A 21771-nucleotide genomic window follows, 5' to 3' on the forward strand; every position below is an offset into this window, starting at 1 on the left:
GACCTAAGACCAGCCTCTTATGTCAGACACCTTACTATTAGTAAGCTACAAACTTTGCAATCTAGTCTTCCCTTTTCCTACTGGTATTTCAAAAACTTTAAAACTGGCCATAATTTCCATTTTAAATGTCTGGATCATTTTGCATTCCTAAGTCTTCCAGACATCACAGGATTAGTTTACAATTCTGCATCTACTTTCATTTAGTTATAATATTTCTTATAAGGTCATCCAAAGAAAATCAAGTAAAAGACCAGGTTGACCCATTTTCTCAAATCTATTTAATATCTGCATGGAACCTATATTAAATCTTCTTCTACAAAATTTGCCTTTAAACTACCATTAAATTAATAAGTTTTTAACTAAAGTATGGCCTTCATTGATGATATTAACATTTATACTACATGTCCAAAACTGGCACACATCATATTTAACTGTCATTCAGAAGTATTCTTTTATCTCAAATTATAAGTGAAATCTGGTAGAGTATTTTCTTTTTGTCTTTAATCAGAATTATTCCTGTCTTCATTTTTAGGCTGCTGTCCAGTCACATTAATCAATGCTTTTGAATATTGAGGGTCAGTATCAATAACCCCAATCTCATGTTTCAAAATAATCTCAAAAAGCTCAGAAAAAATGTGAATAAGATATCTCCAGATGGATAACTTTTAATTTCTCATCTTTGTCTCGGTTACATATTTTTTAAATATTTTCATTTTCTTATATTATTTATTTCATTTGATTCCTAAGTTATTTTTCACTCATGATCACTATAGAACTTTGCCTAAGTTGTCAAAAAAGACAAAATAGTCTGAAATCCCACCCTAGGTTCAACCATTTAACAAAACGTTCAAACATTTAATAAAGGATTAACCACTTTTGTTCAGTAAGAACATCATCAGAATCAGCCATAGTAATAAAAAATTGAGTTTAAACACAGTCGTGAAATGATAAGTAAAGGAAACAACTAATAGTCATGCCATTCCAATTAAGTGAAAAAACACTCAATTATTTATAACTGTTATAATCTTATATTCTAATATGAATTAATGCAGATATTTAAATAGATAAGAATTATCTATAAACATGCTAAAACACTATTATTTTGTCATATAAAATATCTATCTATATATATATATATATATATATATATATATATATATATATATATATATATATATATATACATATGTATGTACATGTATACAAACAGATTAATACTCATACCCTATTTACCTTCAGTGTTAAAATACAAAATACTGTTAAGTGATATCTTATCATTTAATCCAGATGAAGAGGTAGGATTAGGTTTTCACTGCCAGAACAACTCTCTTGATGCCAGTCTAGCTTCTCATAAACCAACTCTCTCCATTTTTGTACTCTTTCTATAATATAAAAAAATGAAAACCATGACACTTAACTGAATGCTTATGCAAAGCATTTTTTGTCCTTATTCCAAATAAACAAGTCGTGTTCATCTATTCTTGATTTTAATTGCCTTTCTGTTTTTTTCTACATAAAATGAAGAACATGTAAGACAGGTTGCTAAATATACTACACCTGATGTACTACACTTAAATCTCCCATTGCTAGTAAGCACTTTTGGGTAAGAATCAATCATGATGTTAGGTCCATCACAAATAAACCTGCATTGGCTCCATGCACCACATTTTACTATATCATGAATTTCTTTTGAAGTCCTACCTCTTTGACAATTTCCTTAATATTTTTACACATTTTACAAACAATAGTGGGGTGCTCGCCTAACCTGGCTTTCAAATTTTATAATTCAACCATAAGCTCCAACTTTAATTAATCAGTTCCTTCACAGATCTATTGGTCATACCAAAAGACATGGCCATAACATTTTTATAATCATTACCTTGACTTCTGTCAAGTCACTGGGGGGTGGGGGGGTCCACTAACCAAACATGGTGTATACCTTACCCATCTTAAAGCTGTAATTTTGTTTGTAACCTTGTTAATCATGTCTGAGGGGTAGACTCTTGCTGAAAAAAAGACAAAAATATCATCCTCAGATACTAATCTAGACAACTGAACAAATTGCCCCTCTACTAAATTATTTTTCTTTCACAAAGGATAACACTTATTATAATGTAGAAAGCTATTTGAAAAAGCCACTTTTCTATAAATATTAGGCTCATATCTACCCTGGTGATTATTCTTTTTATAGTGATATCCAAAATGTTTATTGATCAAAGTTATGATTACTGATAAATTTAAAAAAATAAACAGTACTGTTTATATAGTCAATAAATTCATTCAAAATAATCTGTCATCACCCCAAAAAATTTAATTATCATCAGTGTACCTTAGATACAAATTAATAAACTTCCAATAGTCACTTTTCATAGCAAAACATGTTTCCCATAACACAATACAATATTAGCAAAAACAGGATCAGAGGAGGCCCCCATGGCTACTGCTCTAGTCTGGTTATAATATTCTCCATCAAAAAATAAAGTATTCTGTAAAACAGTATCCATCATTTTAACAACCAAATTTATTTCATTCAGTGACTTATTTTGTCCTATAGTCATTGCCTCCTTGAACTATTCCATCCCTATTTTGTGTGGTGCAACTAGGAATAGATCTTTCACATTTATAGTTACAAAACAAATTTCCTTGATTTATTTGGGTAAGACATTGTTAAGAATCCCTTAAAATGTGCAGTTTCCATTAAAAAATTCCTTCAATTCATAATCAACCCATTTATCTAGTGGTTTAGTCTTAGATCCCTCTGTGGCCACCACAGGTTACAAAGGTGGATTTATATCATCCTTGTAGGGCTTTGCAATTTGGACAGCACCAGGGGTTTCTTGGCTGCCAAACAATCAGACATGACCTTTGAAATTCTATATTAATCTCATTCCCAGATGCAATTTCAAAAAATACCTCATTGTTTAAATATTGGTTCAATTACTGCATTATTCAATCACATTCATGTCATAAATACAAACCCTCCACCTTTATCACTTTTCATGATTCTTAGATTGTCGTCACTTGACAGTTTACTTAATAAACAATACTGGTCCCTAGTCAAACTATAATACTTAAAATTGGATACACTAGTTTCCAAAAAAACTCAAATCATTTTCTCATGTTTCCAAATAATGTCAGAGATTATACATGTGGCTGCTGCATAGATGTAACGTATGTATAACCTGTTCATTTTCTGGAAAAATGAATTTGAATTTGAATTTTCTAGTATAAAGTTTTTATTTAATAAAACTGTCCACTAGATTAAATGTAAACTTTGTGTAAGTTGTTATGATATCCTAGACATTGATTGTACAGTTTCATATAAAAGCTACCCCAAAAATTGTGGAGGTCTTAGGATCCATAATTTAAGTATGCATGTATCTATGTGGACATACATATTCAGATATATTTATATCTATATCTGTCTATTCATTTATATAGATTGATATAGATATAGATGTCTATATAGATATAGATGTCTATCTGTGTGTGTATGTGTGTGTGTGTGTGTGTGTGTGTGTGTGTGTGTGTGTGTGTGTGTGTGTGTGTGTGTGTGTGTATATACATATATATATATATATATATATATATATATATATATATATATATATATGGGTATATACTCAGATATACATATTTGTGTATAGAAAGTCATGAACACAAGCACACACACACACGCTCACACATACACACACACACACACACACACACACACACACACACACACACACACACACACACACATTCAATTTATTGGTAGATACCAACTCACTGAATCCTGTAAGTGTAGTAATGGTCGATTGAATGTGCATTCCATTGACTGTACAAATTATTGAATTGTATTTTGCTGAATATAGATGTACTGGGTAGTAGTATGTATTGGCAAACTAAATACGGGTTTGGGTTTTTAATGCTGAAACTTTTGAATACAGCAACCATTTCTGCACTAGGAATGGGAGTGAAAATTTGAAGGTTAGGGCTAGAGTAAGGGTTTGAGAAGGGCACAGATTCAGTGCTGGTGCCGTATGTGATGTGTGTCCGAGTATCTTTTTTAGTGGTACTGTTACAGAATACTGTTACAGAATGCCTTATATTCTTCATTATAAATGCAATCTCATGAATATTCATTACTTCATTAGGGACAAATACGTTTTTTTGCTAAGCTGAAATTTATCAGACCGGAGTATTTTCCTTCTGCCACATAAACGTGTGCTTTATATTGCTCTTCCCCTTATTCTGTGTCTTTTTTAAAATCTCCTTCAGTGGGTAGTGCTGTTTTTGAGTGAAATGTGTACATTTTTCTTTTGGGTCTCTGCAACTGTAGTTTTAGCTTTAAGATCCTAAATCTATCAGCATTTTTACTTGTTTGTTTTACAGCTTCACTTTTATATTGGACATTCTGTAGTGCCACTTTTGCTTATAGTTTTCAGGCGTTGATATAATTTTTACCACATTCATGCACTCTGTCTTTCATGGGCATCATATTTGATTACTTATATGTTCTACGGCTATGCCTTGTTCACTATATTTCTCTGGAATTTGCTTTCTTAACATTTCTACACAAGCTAACCTTATACCTACCATCTCACTAGAACTACAATAGCTCTTGATACTCCCTCCTCTTTCACTAAAGTACTTATTGCAAATATATGGGCTATGCAATCTCCCCTTGCTTATCTTATCATAATTTTTGACACTTACTGTGTCCCTGTAACCTGATTACTCCTGCTGACTTCCGTACGGACTAAGTTGTTATATGAACCCATTATTTCCTTCTCTATTAAAATCTGTATTGGTTTCTAAGATATTATATTCTTTTGGTAATTCACTTGCTATAAATAATCTCAATTTCAATATGCTATCGCAATTTTATATTTATGTTTGTCAATTTATTCTGTATACTGTATACGTATTTACAGAGTCAATAAAATCTGTGTTACTTTTTATGTAATTCTTCTACATTCCCTGAAGTTAATATATGCATTGTTAATCTAGACAGTATGTTTATGTTTAACCTAAATGTATTCTTTGATCATGGAGCTTTTATCCTTGGGCCTCTGCATACCTCATAGTCTCTCAGGGCAAGAATTCTGGGCAAAGCTAAAAATAATGTAGGGGGGGGTCAAAGTCTCAAAATCAGGGAGAGATTTTAAATATTGCTCTCATAATCTTAGAAAGTTGCTAGAACAGTAAGATTTGGGTTAACATGCATTTTTTTGAATTTTATGAAGTCAATTTCAAATGTTTGTTATTATCTAGTGGCTTCAGTCCTCAGTATTACACAGGAAAACCAACCAAGCATATATATATATATATGTGTGTGTGTGTGTGTGTGTGTGTGTAGCAGCTAATACAGCGGTATCTGCCAATTGCATTTTCCACTTGAGGCAGTTCCCTTTCACCCTTTCACCCTTCACCCTTTTTTAGCTACACGTTGTCGCCTCACAGTAAGATGCTGTCCAGTTCGATTCTCAGCTAGAGCGTCTTCTGCATGGAGACATGCGCGAATGGGCATACCTTCATTGAAGGTTGTGGATCAGGGCTGGCAACTTGGCACGTAAAACTCAACTGCCAATCATTAGCAGACCAGAGTTCCGCTGTGGCGACCCCTAACCGGGAAAAGCCAAAAGACACATACATACATACTGATTATCTATTCCTTGATCTACTCCTTAGCATGTGTAAGCTCACGTTTTCTAGCTAGTACCCTCAGGCAAGTATAACACATTTGTATAGACTCTTCTTCTTTTATGGCACTTCTAACTGTGTATATTTCATAGTTCACATTTTTCTTGGACACAATGTGACATTTTAGCTTGTCTAATACAGCTTAGAGATTGTTATCTGACTCTGCCATAGCTTCATTTGTATCTTGAATTGCTATCCTCCCATCTCTAACAATCTTTTAATGTATCACCTCTGGAGATGCTCACTTAAGTTTTCATGTTTTTGAATTCCCATTACATAGCAAGTGAGCTTATGCTATGCATATTGCAATTTATTTCAAATACTACTAACAAAGCATGCTGATCACTGGAATCCTAGACACTGCAAGAAACAAAAATGGTGAGTCTAATAAAAAATTGCTTCTTCAATTCTACCAATCATTGTGGTTTGTTTATTGTACTTTGGTTTACACACTAACCATCAAAACTAAACTTTTGAATCCCCACATACACTTTTTTTATTCTTAATGTGTGCTTTAACATTTAACTTCTCTTATTTTATTTCAATAAGTTTATATGTCCATTTATCATGTTTAACCCCCTAATTCCCATTCTTTTAAATTTATAAATACCTTGTAATAGCCAAGTTTTCTTTTGACTGCATTTTCTGCTACAGTCGACTTCCTTTCATACTTGTTTCTATTGAATAAAACTAATTTGTTCATCACCGGTTTTCAAATATATCTGGCTTCAATAGGGCAAATCAATACATTTTGCTTAATTTGAGATGGCAGAACAAATCTTTAGATAGTGACGGTAGTTTAATATAAAAGACTGAGGTGCATACACTGGAATATCATGGAGATATGCATGCATCTTCATTGTCATGTAAACAATACATTCCTCTTTTGGCAGATTAAAACAGTCTACCATATTCAATAAGCAGCTCAGTAATACATAAAACTTCATCCTCTCAAAAAACAAACATACTTATATGTCTAACAGTATTTTTTTTAATCTTTCTTTTTAGATAGCAGAATTGTCATACAGGACAACAAAAAACCTATAATGCCACTAAGGGTGAAAGCTGTGCTATTCAATTTATACATAATTCAACACCCACACTCCTTGGTGACTGATTCACTACTGAACAACGTTCCCCTCTAACACCTAGTTTTAACTACTCAGGAGATACTAATACATTTCTATAGGAAAACGCATCTCAGCCAGCAAGGGTTGTGAAGGTTTCACTTTGAAGTGATACCTAGCAATGCAATAAACTGATGAGGTGCATACTTTCACAGCATAATTGGCAAGAATTCTACATGTATGGTGTCAGAGGGACCAAACACCTACACTCTGCATGGCTATATTATACTTGCACACCTCGTACATACTCTGTAGTAGAAAAAGACAAGCTACAGCAAGAAAATATGCAACAAAATGAACTTCTAAGAACTATAGGCAGTACCACTTGACTCTGAATAGCTATGATTAGTCAGTACAATGGGAAATTGTGTCAGTGGACTGATTAGATGGCATAAGTGGTCAGCTACAGAGCACCCTTGCCAATACTCTTAGACCATTACAACACAGCATCTCCAATTACCAAACCCCTCTTTTCTGTCACAAATTGCTGCCTCAAACCACTACAGCCCCTTTTCCTTCAGTTTTACCACCTTCCAATTCTCCTTGTTGCATGTACAAGTTATTGCCCATTCTGTGCTCTACTTGATTAATTTTTCAGACATCTTGTACTCTTTCAAGCCCTTGTGACTTTTCTGTCTCTTTTACTGTCAGTTTCTCCTAACTGAACAAGTGCACCTCCCTGCCCAATTTATTCTTGCTCCTATATATTTATATCATTGTCTAGCCCCCCCATCACTTACCACTGAACTCTGCACTTAACGTTCCACCTCAGCTTCCTTTTCCAGTGTTTCATGACTACATTTACAACTCTTTTCTTTCATCTTACTCTAACCTACCATACTTTCCTGTACTCATCTGACAACCTCTGTCCATGCTGTTCTGTCTTTCATCTGACATCTATCCATGCTGTTCTTTCATCTGACATCTGTCCACACTGTTCTGTCCTTCATCTGACATCTGACCATGCTGTTCTGTCCTTCATCTGACAACCTCTGTCCATGCTGTTCTGTCTTTCATCTGACATCTATCCATGCTGTTCTTTCATCTGACATCTGTCCACGCTGTTCTGTCCTTCATCTGACAACTGACCATGCTGTTCTGTCCTTCATATGACAACCTCTGTCCATGCTGTTCTGTCCATCATCTGAAAACCTCTGTCCATGCTGTTCATCATCTGAAAACCTCTGTCCATGCCGTTCTGTCCTTCATCTGACAACCTTTGTCCATGCCGTTCTGTCCTTCATCTGACAACCTCTGGCCATGCTGTTCTCTCCTTCATCTGACAATCTCTGTCCATGCCGTTCTGTCCTTCATCTGACAACCTCTGGCCATGCTGTTCTCTCCTTCATCTGACAATCTCTGGCCATGCCGTTCTGTCCTTCATCTGACAACCTTTGTCCATGCCGTTCTGTCCTTCATCTGACAACCTTTGTCCATGCCGTTCTGTCCTTCATCTGACAACCTCTGGCCATGCTGTTCTCTCCTTCATCTGACAATCTCTGTCCATGCCGTTCTGTCCTTCATCTGACAACCTCTGGCCATGCTGTTCTCTCCTTCATCTGACAATCTCTGTCCATGCTGTTCTGTCCTTCATCTGACAACCTTTGTCCATGCCGTTCTGTCCTTCATCTGACAACCTCTGGCCATGCTGTTCTCTCCTTCATCTGACAACCTCTGGCCATGCTGTTCTCTCCTTCATCTGACAACCTCTGTCCATGCTGTTCTGTCCTTCATCTGACAATCTCTGTCCATGCCGTTCTGTCCTTCATCTGACAACCTTTGTCCATGCCATTCTGTCCTTCATCTGACAACCTCTGGCCATGCTGTTCTGTCCTTCATCTGACAACCTCTGGCCATGCTGTTCTCTCCTTCATCTGACAATCTCTGTCCACGCCGTTCTGTCCCACTCCCTCCTTGTATCATATTTTACTCATTATCACCCCAGTCCTCTTTGATGCTCTGCAATTCTTCTACAGACCATGAATTATCTATTACCCCCAAACTCCCTGAACCAGACATCTGTCCTGCATTGAGAGCATCTGACAAATCAGTCACATTCTCTTCCTCAAGCCAATACTGGTTCTTTTGTGCCAATGTTGTCCCGTTATTAGATTACTTACGTTTTCCTGCAAAGATTCATAGAAGCTGGCTGTAAATTAGTCTTGGAATATATTCACATTCACCAGATTGTCAATATTTTATTGTTTGCATTTTGAAATTATTGATTTAAGTGTAATTATACCCAACAATGACATAGTTTCATAACCCCCAGTGTCCCTGATTTTCAAGGATGTCCCTGATTTTTGGCTCAGTTTTGTTCTATCCTGCCTAAAATCTGTGACTTTTGAGAAAATATTATGGATTACAATTAATAAAATAATGACACTCATTACAGTAATATCCTTCTTTACTTATTTATTTATGTATTTATTTATTTATTTATTCATTTATTTATTTCCAGTTTGACTACCAGGGATGTCCACTGGGCTCAAAGAGCCTGTTTTCAGTGGAGGCCCAGGGAGAAAAGCTCCATATTACACACAAGTAAACAAGATGAAATTATACAATCCATATTATATACAAGTAAACAATATACAAAGTAATGTAAAAAAGTACAAATGCATAATGACAAGACAATTCTTAAACATATTTACAAAGTTGTTTAGAGAACTATTTATACAATTACACTAGTAGAGCCAAGAGAATAATGTTTACTCAGTTAATAGGCGTTTACAATTATAGCGAAAACAATTATTAAATGAAGGATAGAAATTTTAAGGTTGTAGTACATTTAAGTTTTAGCAGAAATGGAAGACATAAGGGTGGGAAGTACACTGTTAGTAGAGCATAAATTATAGTTACTGGAGTATTCTTTGAGAGGGGGTTGAGTGATAGTAAAAAGTAGAGTTCACTCATGGAAGGTGTGAATGCCATAGTTAAATGGTATCAGCTAGTTTAGATATTAAAGATTAATTGTTCTCAGTAAGGGGGGATAAGGTCAAGGACTATATACAGTATTTACATTATATACACATTTAAGGCAGAAATGCCTAAGGTAGAAAAAACATTTGAGTTAGAGGGAGGCAGAAGTATAGGAGGTATTTATGTTTAGAGTGAGGTACCTGTTTAGGAGGACAGCCAAGGGTGGAGGAATATGTAGAGAGGCAGCTGTTTAGGAGAGCAGCCTGGGGTGGAGGAGTATGTAGCGAAGTTGTATGAGGAAGCAAGCATAGATGACTTTAAGCAGGTTAAGTAGGGAGAATACAGTTACATTTCTAGTGCTGGGCAAGGTAAGAATGAAGATGAGTTTTAAAGTATTCATAGTTTTCAGAGAGTCTAAGAGAAGAAGGGAGGGAGGAAGTTCCATCTTTTGGTTAAGAAAGAAGATAGGAGAAGTTGACCAGCGGGATGTTTAGGTTTGTATACAGAGAGGAGATTCTGGTGTGCAGATCTCAGGGCTCTGTGGGGGATGTAAAAGGGTAAGATGTTTGCTAGAGCAGGGCATAAAGTTGGTTTGAAAATTGGTTTGTGGGCAGTAGTGAGTTGAAGGACGTTGAGTTGATTGGGAAGTTCTAGCCACTTTAGCAGGTGGAGAGATGTGCAGTGGTGGGAGGAGTGATTAGCTTTTATTGTGAATTTAGCAATTTTATTGTAATATGTTTCTAGTTTAGAAGAGATGGAAGAGGATAAGTTTGTAAGTAGGGGAGCACCATATAGAAGAGAAGGTAGTAAGTAGGTAGTGGCAAGAGTTTGTCTGGTAGAAGAGAGGAATTGGGAGTGTCGATATAGCATGCCAAGTTTCTGGTGAATTTTTTAATGTTTAGCTGAATATGTATGTCAAATTTTAGGTGTTCATCTATGGTTACTCCAAGTAGTTTAGCAGAAGGGACAATTTCTATAGTGGAGTTAGTATGGCTAAAGATACTGACAGATTGTTTGTCAAGGTGGAGGGTTTTTGAGGGGGAGAAAAGAAGAATTTGGGATTTATTAGCATTTAGGGAGAGAAGATTTTGAAGCATCCACTTTTCTGTAGTTGAAAAGGCCAATTGAGTTTGTGCTAGGAGGTCAGGGAGACTAGGAGCAGAGCAAACTAATGTTGAGTCGTCTGCGTATCGCACTATTTTAGTAGTAGCAATGGCAGCACGAAAATCATTAATAAATACATTGAAGAGCACTGGGCCGAGTATGGATCCCTGGGGAACTCCAGTTAGGGTGGGTAGGAAGATTGAGGTGCCAGTTTGCCATTTTACAGCTTGGGATCTATTACAAAGGTAGCTGTTGAACCATAACAGAGTGTTCTGTGAGGGATTAAGATTAGAAAGATGATTTAGAAGGTGGGTATGAGAGACAGTGTTGAATGCTTTGGAAAGATCTAGAAGGATAGTGGATACAATTTCTCCAGAATCACGGGCATGATTTACTAAGTCTAAGAAAGAGAGAAAAGCAGTTATTGTACTATGTCCAGGACGAAAACCATGTTGTGTAGGGGTGAGGAGGTGATGATCAGTAAGGTAAGGCATGAGCTGGAGGTAGATGCATTTCTCAAGTATTTTTGAGACTGGGGATAGAATGGCTATTGGACGGAAGTAACAGATGGTATTATTTTTACCTCCTTTATGGAAGGGAAGGATAAAGGTTGCATACCACAGTTTGGGGACATAAGACTCCTGTATGGATCTATTGATGAGAATGCTGATGGGGATGGCAATGCCATCAGTGGCAAGCTTTAAATAGAGAGAGGGGATATTGTCTGGGGCTGGGGAGCATGACTTAAGTTTAGAGAGAAGTTTTTTTATGTAGGATGTGGCGATGGGTTTAAGATGAAATGTGGGGAGGAGTTAGGATTGGGGGATTTGGAAGATGTGAGGGATGTGGGTTTGAGGAGAAAGGAGGAGTTGTGACTGGGGAAGGTTTTAGTGAGTTCAGTTATGGAGTTGGTAAAGAAGGAGTTGAACAGGGTGGCCAATTCAGTGTCAGTTTTACTGGTGTTTGGACAAGCGTTGCTTTTTGTACCAGGATTTATTAGAGAGTTGATAGAAGTCCAGAATTGTTTGGGGTTTTTGGAGTGATTGGTCTGGAGTTTAGTGTAGTAAGACTTTGTATCTGTTATGGTGTGTTTTTTTTGGTTAGGTTACAGAGTTGCTTATATTTAAGAAGCATTTCAGGGAGTTTGTGTTGGTGATATAGTTTCCAGGTCTTGTCTCTTTGTTGTATTAGTGTTTTAGTTTCCTTAGACAGCCAGGGGGCAGGGTTGGATTTTATTCGTTTAGTTCTAGGTGGGGCATGGGAGTTTAGGATATCTAAGAAGGTTGTATTGAAAAAATCTACAGCGTTATCTAGGGAAAGGGTCTTTAGATTATCCCAGTTCATTAGTTTGACGGTGTTAGAGAAATGTGAAAGATTAAAGTTAGTGAGGTTGCGAGTATAGATGTATTTGTGAGGGTGAGGATTCAAGTGCGTTGCTCGATGGATAAAGGCAGGGTAGTGGTCACTCATGGTGTCTGGTAAGGTACCTGAGTGTAAGATCTTATTTGGGTGGGAGGCAAGGATCCAGTCCAGAGTGGAACCTGGGGGGGGGGTTGTTTTTATTGGGTCTGGTGATGCTATTCGTTAGTTGAGTGAAATTAAAAAGATTAATAGATATAGATGGATTGAAGCCATTGATTTTGCTCCAGTCGATGTTCACGTCACCTAAAATGTAAGTCTCAAGCTTAATATTAGTTGAGGCCCATAGAAGAATGTCTTCTATGGTGGTAGTGTTGTTACCAGGGGTGATATAAAGGGCCATAAGACAAATGCTTTTAAAGTTGTTCAGTTTGAGTATTCCTATGACTAATTCTGCATTATTGAATTGAGGAATGGGACTTTGGTAAGGAGAGATGGAGTGCTGGTTTGAATAAATTAAGGCTACTCCTCTACCTTTTTTGTTTGGGCGGTCACATCTAAGAGCCTGAAAGCCTGAGGGTAGGATTTTAGAGTTGGAAATCTGGGGTTTTAGCCAAGTCTCAGAGACTGCTACTATGTCTGACATGGTATGGTATAGCCAAGCATGGAAGAGGGCTGTTTTGTTCTTTAGACTCTGAGTGTTTATTGTAGGAAGTTTTAGGAATTTTTGGTTAGTAATATTGGATGAGATAGGAGAAGGATAGGTGGTATTGGTTGTGATAGGGGGAGTGGGGTTGGTATTAGTTTTAGGTCCGGGGTTGGGGTGAATATCTCCTGCTAGGGAAAGGCAGTAACAGGAGGTGAATAGTAGCTGTAGTTTGGGCTTAGTTGATTGTGGGAGGTTAGAAAGTGATTTGGGTGAGTGACACTTGAATGAAGTGAACATAAGTTTTAATTTAAAGTAGTGGAGAATATTTGGTTGAAATAGAGATGGGGATATATAGTGAAAGTGGGATTTGGATGGGTGGAAATAGAGATGAGTGGTGGAGTGGGGGGGTAGGAAGGCAGAAGGGAGTTTGTAGGAAGAATATGAGGTAGCATAGAATAGAGGAATTAGGAAAAATATGGTTAAACAGGAGGTGAGAATGATTTGTGGTGGATGTGGGGACGTTGTTGATTGGGGTAAGGCAATAGAGTGGAAGGCAACAAGTAAAGAGAGTAAGTTAGAGAGTGAGAGAGTAAAAGGTATAGCAGTAAGAACAGGATACTATGGGGTAGGATGAGGAGGAGTCAGTAAATTGGTGGGAGGGAAGTATTGTGATTGGATTGGTTGAGAAAGAAGGGGAGGTGTTTATGGTGAGAATAAATGTAGGAGTAGTGGGGGCAGCTGGGAAATGGGGGCAGGGTAGGAGAGCGGAGTGAGCCCGCAGGGTGAATGGAGCGGGTAGAACCAGGAAGGCCAAAGGCACAGCCTCCAGAACCAATCAGTGAAACAGTAGGTCACTTTCCACCTGAGTTACTGAGATAGCAGGAGAGGTTCAGCTAGCAGCCTGAACCTTTGCAAAATCTTTGAAGGAGGCTTAATTAGTATGTAGAAAACCAAGGACTGGCTGTACCACAGTGCAATAGCTGTTTGGGAGAAATATAGGGGAATAACTGGGATAATATGATTGCATACCGCCACCTAGTGGCATTTCCAAGGAAAAGCAGTTATTTGGTAAGTAGATGGCAGGGAACAGGGTTTAAAAGTAAGGCAGGAAAGGCCAGCTGGTGTGCACGCCGTGGGAAAAATGCTACTATACAGGTTTAGCTCTAACAACTCTGTTCAAGGAACACATCAAGTGAAGACAAAAAAAAAAACACCTACACGCTGATATAGGCAACTGTGCACTAGTAGGTTTTGGCATCTGTCCAGGCAATTCCTCTTTTAATGGACAGTGAATGCTGAACCAGCTAATACAGTCTCCATGAGGTCGGGGGGGAGTTCCGGAGAGAGAAGGGCTTAGAGGGCTGTAACATTCTTCGGTAGGCTTGTCAGCATGTACCATGGTGTCTTACTGGAGTCATGCTTTTGTGTGAAGCAGGCCACTATTTCAACTGAGCCAGCAGGAAAAACCTGTCTGTGTGTAGTCTAAAGAAGTCCTGTTAATTCTTCTAGCAGCTATCTCCAACAAAGTTGACTGCTTCTCCAAATGACTTGTGCAAAACCTACATACTACTAAAACAACCGAACACAGCCATTATCTGTAAAACTTACTGCAAAATTCAAGTCCCCTATGGTAAACCATGGCAGGCATTTATAATTCTACTGTCATCAGCAACAAAAAGTTAAATTCTTAAAAATGTATAACATTATAAACAAGGCTGCAATAACTTCTCATCCAAACTCCATCATGACTGCTTCAGAAAGTTAGTGTTAGATCAAATTCTCTTCAGATGGCACCTTTCTGTGTCAACAGTGTTGATATATAAAATACTGTCCCTGACTTTGGGGCCTTGGGTTTTGCTCCTGATTCTGAATATAAGAGGGGGAGAGCTATGCATCATCCATAAGGAGGATTTAGACAGATTTGTGTGGTTATTAGCTGAAATGGAGTCCTCTACACAATAAAGGTGTGAGTCACCAAAATAAATTAATAAAAATATATTTATGAGAGTGGTAGAGTTCCTAAATGTAGATGACATGCTTTAAGGTTGTAGCAATCTCCAGTAGGTTAAATGTCCAGTGGGTTAAATTTCTGTAAAGGATTTTAGATATTGAATTGATACAATAAAACAAATCTGGTAAATCGTGTTTCACCAACTAAGGCAATAATAAAGGTAAAAAATAGCGGTGGAAGGCTGAAATAGTAAAACAGAGTATGTGACATGGTGAATCCACAATAGAGGAATGGGAAATGTGTAAAACAGATGACAATATCGTTTTTAGGACAGAAACAAGGGGAAATGGCATGACTTTTTTAAGCTACGGGATATGTATGTGTTATCCAATTTACGTATTTGATACTAGGAGAAGAGATACGTTAATACTGTTACTAATGTCTTTTTGTAATTAAAATCAAAATGGCACCATTAATCAACATGGAGGGACTATACCTCAGTGTCATTTTAAAATGTACTGTACTTGAAGCTAAGTGTGTGGAATTTGACAGTAACAGCGTTGTGCATTATTAAATATTTTATTCAATTTCCATTACAAGTGACTCTAAACAGACATATTCCCCTATTCTTTGAACAGACTGAAAATGAGTTAATTCACTAAAAGTCTTTTAAAAAATTGTAAAATGCCAGGGTCTGTGAAGTCACTGCTCCTACCCCTAATAGCAACAGAGAAAAATAAATAGTTGGACAGTCCAACCAAATTAGAGGTCACTCAGTGGAAGTTCTAGCTTGGCTGGTGTTTTCATTTAGTTTTTACTGATTGTTTTTTCTGTGTGATCTTCTCACTCTTTGTTTTAATTTGTTAGTTGGGATATTTTGTAGTCACCCTAATGGTAATGGACATCAGCTGGGTATAACAGCCCTGTGTTTCTTATGCTTAGTCAAACACTCTGTTGTGCTGTGCTGACGAGGTCATAACAAGGCTGAATTATGCATATCCACAGCTAGTGGGGGGTTGGCTTTATTGGCCTGAAATTGTCTATTAAAATGACTTAAATTAAATAAGTCATGGGCATTCAGAATCGCCATATAGCTGAAAACACCTGATGTTCATAAGGGTCATTTGCATATATCCCATGTGCCTCTGATACAAAAACTGTAAGAGTATGGGAAAAGTTAGAATTTTCTGGCTATATTCCTGGTTTGGATCCCCCACCTCTCTTACTACTGCATAACAGACACCAATTGCATGGTCACTATTCTTGATAATAACTCCATTGAGAGGACTAGTGTACCACATGATATTTGGGACAGTAGATTAAATCAAACTGGACTCAGTGTGTATAACTGCATGTGGAGTCAAACATGGAGCCATGGGCAACACTTGGAGACATGACATGTAGCCACTGACTGAGCAAAGGAGAGCCCACCAAATATTTTATCAGTTTTGAGTAATAAACACTGACTGCTATACACACTACACATCAACCATAAAAATATGATGGGTTGTGCCATTGCACATGGGTAGCTCCTAGGCTTGTGTCCAGAGGTCCATTCAGGAGCCTAGTCCAAATTCCCAGTTCTCCCCAAGCACTTTCCAGTTAAGTGACTTCCTCCAGGTCACACAGTAGGTAAATGAGGGCTGAGAGAATTAAAGCCTGTACCACAGTAACTGTTGCTTACGGCCATAAAGCTCTGTGCCAAGTGCCAGATTATATGCAGTCAAACTGTAAGACATGACTATGTCTATGATGTTTGTAGGCAGGGTATGATACAAGGGGAACCAGTATGTAATCCTCTTCCTACAAGCATCACATGCATAGGGAGGAACCATGCCTTCTGCCTTGATGACAGAAAGCACCACAATTTATAAATGCAGGGGTAATGACATGTATACATACATACAAATATTTCAAGCACAGACATTAACACCCTTTTAGCCTGAAAATATATCAAACACATGTAATCAGTTTACCCAGTTTCAAGTCATCTGCATACAGACTGCAGAACACCTCAAATGAAATAATAGCTCTGAAAGATGCAATCTAAACAAGTATGGTCCTAGGACACAGCCTTGTGGGACATTCTGACTCTAACCAATAATTTCACCTGTCCAATTGATTTATGATACTTGCCACATCCTATTTGTAAGTCATAGAGCTAGCCATCTTATCAAAGTACCTAGTTGTTCTAATTTCGTATCAGTATTTTCTGTATGAACCTGTCAACTATTGAAGTTAAAGCTATATAAACTACATCACAGCACAATTTTTCATTCACAGCTCTTATTACATTGTTATAGAACATCATATTACAGGTGATAATAGATCTATTTTCAACATATGCATGTTGATATATGGTTTCAAGTCCAACCCTTCTAATTTTGACAATAATGTATTCAATATTACCTTCTCTTTATTTTTCCACAACATGAACGTACATATATGATTTTTGCCATTTCTTTCTACATGTTGATAAAATATTCACTAATTGTTCCTTTGCCATTTTGGTAAATACATGTCATGTCATTACCAGTGGCATCTGGCGTCCTGCCTTCACTGACTGAATAGTCAATGACTTGATGTGTCCAAGACACGGGAAAGCATAAAAGCCTTATCCTCCCAAGCTAAGCATGCAGTCATGAAACAAAACAAAATGATTGCCATTCCATACTGTCAATCTATTTTCTAGTTTGGTGATTCCTCTGAGCAACTGTGTATAAATGACAGTTTATTGTACATGCCTTTGCTTGTACTGATGTTCTTGATGATTAACTCAGATTCTTTTTTGTTTAAATAAATAAGTATTCTCCCGATAATTTTCTAGACTCCTTGTTCTGATAAAGATGGTAATAGTAGCAAGCTGAATAAGGTAATAAAGACCCCCCTACCTCATGGAAACAATCCACAGCTTTTTCTCTAGGATTGCTACAAATTTGCAGACATATTGGGGGGTTCAACCTCACCAGCAAGTCCTGGGTCTGTCAAGGGACCTCCATCCAGTTGGCCTTCACTGGTACACCTCCCAAGTGTGGGATGACCTGGGGATTGGCGGCAGTTTCACAAGAACATGGAGAATGACTTTCAGATAGCCTCAGGCAGGTTCTGAGAGACCAGTTAGTGTCTACACGAGGTATGAAGATATTGGACAGGTTGTTCTAAGCAAGAGTAAAGAAAAACTTTACATCTAATGGAGATCCTATTTAGAGATGGATGAGTATTCTGAACAACTTCTAAACTGAATAGACATGCCTTCCTTTGAGGATGAAGTGCCAGAAGTAACTAATGTACAGTAATAAAAACTCTGAAAATTAAGTAATCACTCTTTTTATCTAAACTTTAAAGTAAGACCATATTTAGTTCAGAAGAGTGACCAACACTTGAGCAGAACTATAACCCACAGCTAAGTTCACAATCACAGATTCATTTAGAAGGCTTTCTACTATAGCTTCCTGAAAGTTTCCTTCATTATAGCACAAAATAGCAGTGATGCAACTGGTTGTTCATGGAGGTCAAAGTATTTAACTCACATAGCAAACCAGAAAGTAAAATGCATACAGTCTATATCCTGAATTAATATATAGCTTCCCATCAGTCTTTAACTGTAAAGTATTTGAAAGGGTAACATAGAAGCCCATTTCAAAACAGGATTGAGTTTTCTATAGCTCTATGCCAAGCAATCATTTCATGATGTTCTTTTAAACAAAGTGTATCATGCCTCTCAATGTTTACCTCCAACATTATGGATAAAACAAAAAAAATAATTAGAGAAGAGGCCCCAAATTAGGGACACATTTTAAATGTTGGTTCTATTAACTTAGGGGTCTATATTAGAACACTGAAGTTTCAAAACTTCGAATGTTCTAATATCGAACCCTATTCAACGAAAGTTGAAAACATCGAACATACAGAACAGCAAATTTTTTCCTAAGGAAAAGAATTTGCTGTTCCAAAATACATACACACAACACAAGCACACCAAACAAACAGCAATCCACACACATATACACCTAAAACCTTATACCTAACCCTACACTAAACTATACATACACCACTAACTATCCAGTTACCTTAACCCAAACCCTAATCCTAAGGTCCGTCACTATCACACACTCATCTCACCCGCGCCCTAACCCTAGCTCACCTACCCAGCCCTAACCCTCACGTCCACACAATCGCACACATACCTAACCCATGCCCTAACCCTAACTCACCTAACCCGCCCTAACCCTCACGTCCACACAATCGCACACATACCTAACCCGCGCCCTAATGTAACTCACCTAACCCACCCTAACCCTCACGTCCACGCATTCGCACACATACCTAACCCGCACCCTAACCCTAACTAACCTAACCTATGCTCAATCGTACATTTACCTGAACCCGACCCATAACTTTCCACCACAGCACTGAAAATACTGAAGCAACAGAAACGGACAACCAAATTCTTTCTCTAGGAAAAAATTCAGTTTTCTGTAACTTTGATATTTTCAGCATTCGCTGAATACGGGTCGATATTAGAACATTCAAAGTTTTGAAACTTTGATGTTCTAATATAGACTTAGAACTTCTCAAAACTGTTTCCAGACATTTGGGGAAAAATTAGGGGCAATCTCTTTAAAATCTTGACTGTTAGGGAGTTATAGACCAACAAGCATTACTTAGTATGTGCAATATGCTTGCATCTTAAATATGCATACCTGTTATATCTAGTTCATCAGCAAAGATAGTATACCTTGTCATAAAATAAAAGCAACGAATCTTATGCAAGTGACATGATGGGGTTTGGAACATTTCTGTAAATGAGATGCTGTTATTATTAAACAACTATGATTATTGATCTTGAAAGGAAGGGTAGTGGATGTTGTTAAGCGATTATGATCAATATACCTTTTCAGTGTTGTGTAAAAGACAATACCTCTGGACTGGCAAACTAGGTTGGTGGTCCTCCTTTTCAAAAAATTTAACAGGAGGTTGGAGAATGGCATAATGTTTCAGATTTTTACCTCACAGACACAAGGTATGCAGTCTGATTGTCACTTCAGAGGGACATTGGCTAGGCTTAAAATGGTCCACAAGGGCAGCTTGCCTAGTACTTACCTATGAACCTATGAAGGAGGGTTATTTATAATTATAGAAGAGCTACATTCCTTAGCATACCTCAGAAAGTTAGTTTTTTCAGTTTGATAACCGCATAAGTGGGCTGATTGACTGACGTTTTTCAGCCATGATTCAAGCAAAATGGTGCAAGACAGAAACAGAAAATCATACATTAAAGAATAGTTACTTATTATTTATCCATTTTTGTTAGCCATGTTAGTCACACTTGGCTAGTAGCCTGTTTTCACGTTTTACCCAAGGTGGTATTTATATTAGTAGGGAGAAATTTGGCCATAGCATCAAGGAACTTCTCCTCCTCTGTTTCAATAGGTGCCATGGAATCTATAACATCCACCTGAACTACGACCAACTCACATAGATGGGGCTTCATCAAAAGGACAACATACTGAAAAAGGCAATGCCCTCTTATGCAACCATGCAGTGTCAGCAACCCATGTCTTTGGTGCAGGAATAGAACCAACAGCCTTCTGCACCAAAGGCAAGTATGCAATCTGTTGTACCACTGAATACCCAGAGCTGCACATAATAAAACAATAAAGCAGACACAATACACTTGTTTGTTATTTACAATAATAAATTGAAGTGATATTATTTTTACAATGTGTACATTTAAAGTAGGTAGATTATAAACAGGGCTCTGGAAATCCGACTTCATTCAGTACCTGAATTTTTGATGCAGCAGGAACAAAGTGGATTTTGTCCTGGCTGTGTAACAGTGAATCAGCATTTTTTACCCTAGAGAAGACATGCAACTGCAGTCTCCAAAAGGTTATCAGGGAGGTGATTTACAGAATTTAGGTGTAATCAAGATTTTTACTGTAAGGCATGATGTTTACATCTTTTTTTTTTTTTATTGTTGTTTTTTGTTTTTTGTCCACTATGAATAATCTTGTCTTGTTTAATCAACACATAATTATCTGAAAAAAAAATCAAAAAATAGTAATACCAGCGGCAACCACAATGAATTCCACAGTAAAAATCTTGTCCAAAAACTTTTATTGACCGCACTAATGTTTTTGGATGAGATTTTCCCTGTTTAATTCATTGGGGTTACTGCTGGTATTACTAATTTTTTTTTAATGTTTTGTGGTTCCTGTGTAATGCTCAACCATTTTCATGTGACATAAATATCTGAGCTCACAACATCTAAAACCTTGGGAGTTCAGTAGTAGCACTCCCAGCATGCCAAAACTCAAAAACATTTTTTTTTCTTTTACAGCAGGGCAAGCTGCTCTCTACCCCTCAATGTGGGCAGTAAGCTCCCTCACCCCTGAACTATACACACAAATTCAGAGAAGCTGTAGAAATTGAAGAAAATGCAGAACTCATCTTCTTACTAAGACTAACCTATGATGATCTTTCAGTGTCATGACATTTTTAGCACCAATCAACAAGCCTATGACAAACAGGTCAAATTTTTTACAGTCACCCTTTTGGTGTTGGGTGACTTTAAACTGTTAAAGCCTCTTTTTAAAGACCAGACATACACAGAACAGTAGAGAGTTGATTATCCGAATGTGGAATATCAGAAATGTCAACTATCCAAATGCAGCCTTCCAAAGTTTTTTGGATAGGAAAAATCAAAATCTGAATAGGTAAACATTTTACATATTCACTTTTCCATGCTTTTTGAGCTTGTAGCCAACTCGTGTGAAAAAATATTCTTTATTGTCCACTGAAATCAATGAATGGTTGAAAAGCATGCAGAAAAAACAAGACTTTTGCAGTTTTCTATCCAGTTAAATGTATGTTTGATTATCTGAACAGTCTGATTATCCAAACAACCCTAGGTCCCAGTTAGTTCAGATAATCAACCCTCTACTGTACATCGTTTACTATTATGCAAC

The 21771-nt window shown here is 37.3% G+C and overlaps 1 long non-coding RNA gene across 1 annotated transcript in view; it reads right to left on the reverse strand.

The window, feature by feature from the left end:
• The window catches only part of LOC122796991, a 530955-nt gene that overhangs the window by 22045 nt on the left and 487139 nt on the right, over positions 1-21771 (reverse strand). The gene's annotated exons all lie outside the window — the stretch shown is intronic.

The sequence above is a fragment of the Protopterus annectens genome, chromosome 3.part0, assembly GCF_019279795.1.
Source record: "Protopterus annectens isolate FY-2018-M chromosome 3.part0, PAN1.0, whole genome shotgun sequence".
Lineage (NCBI taxonomy): Eukaryota > Metazoa > Chordata > Ceratodontiformes > Protopteridae > Protopterus > Protopterus annectens.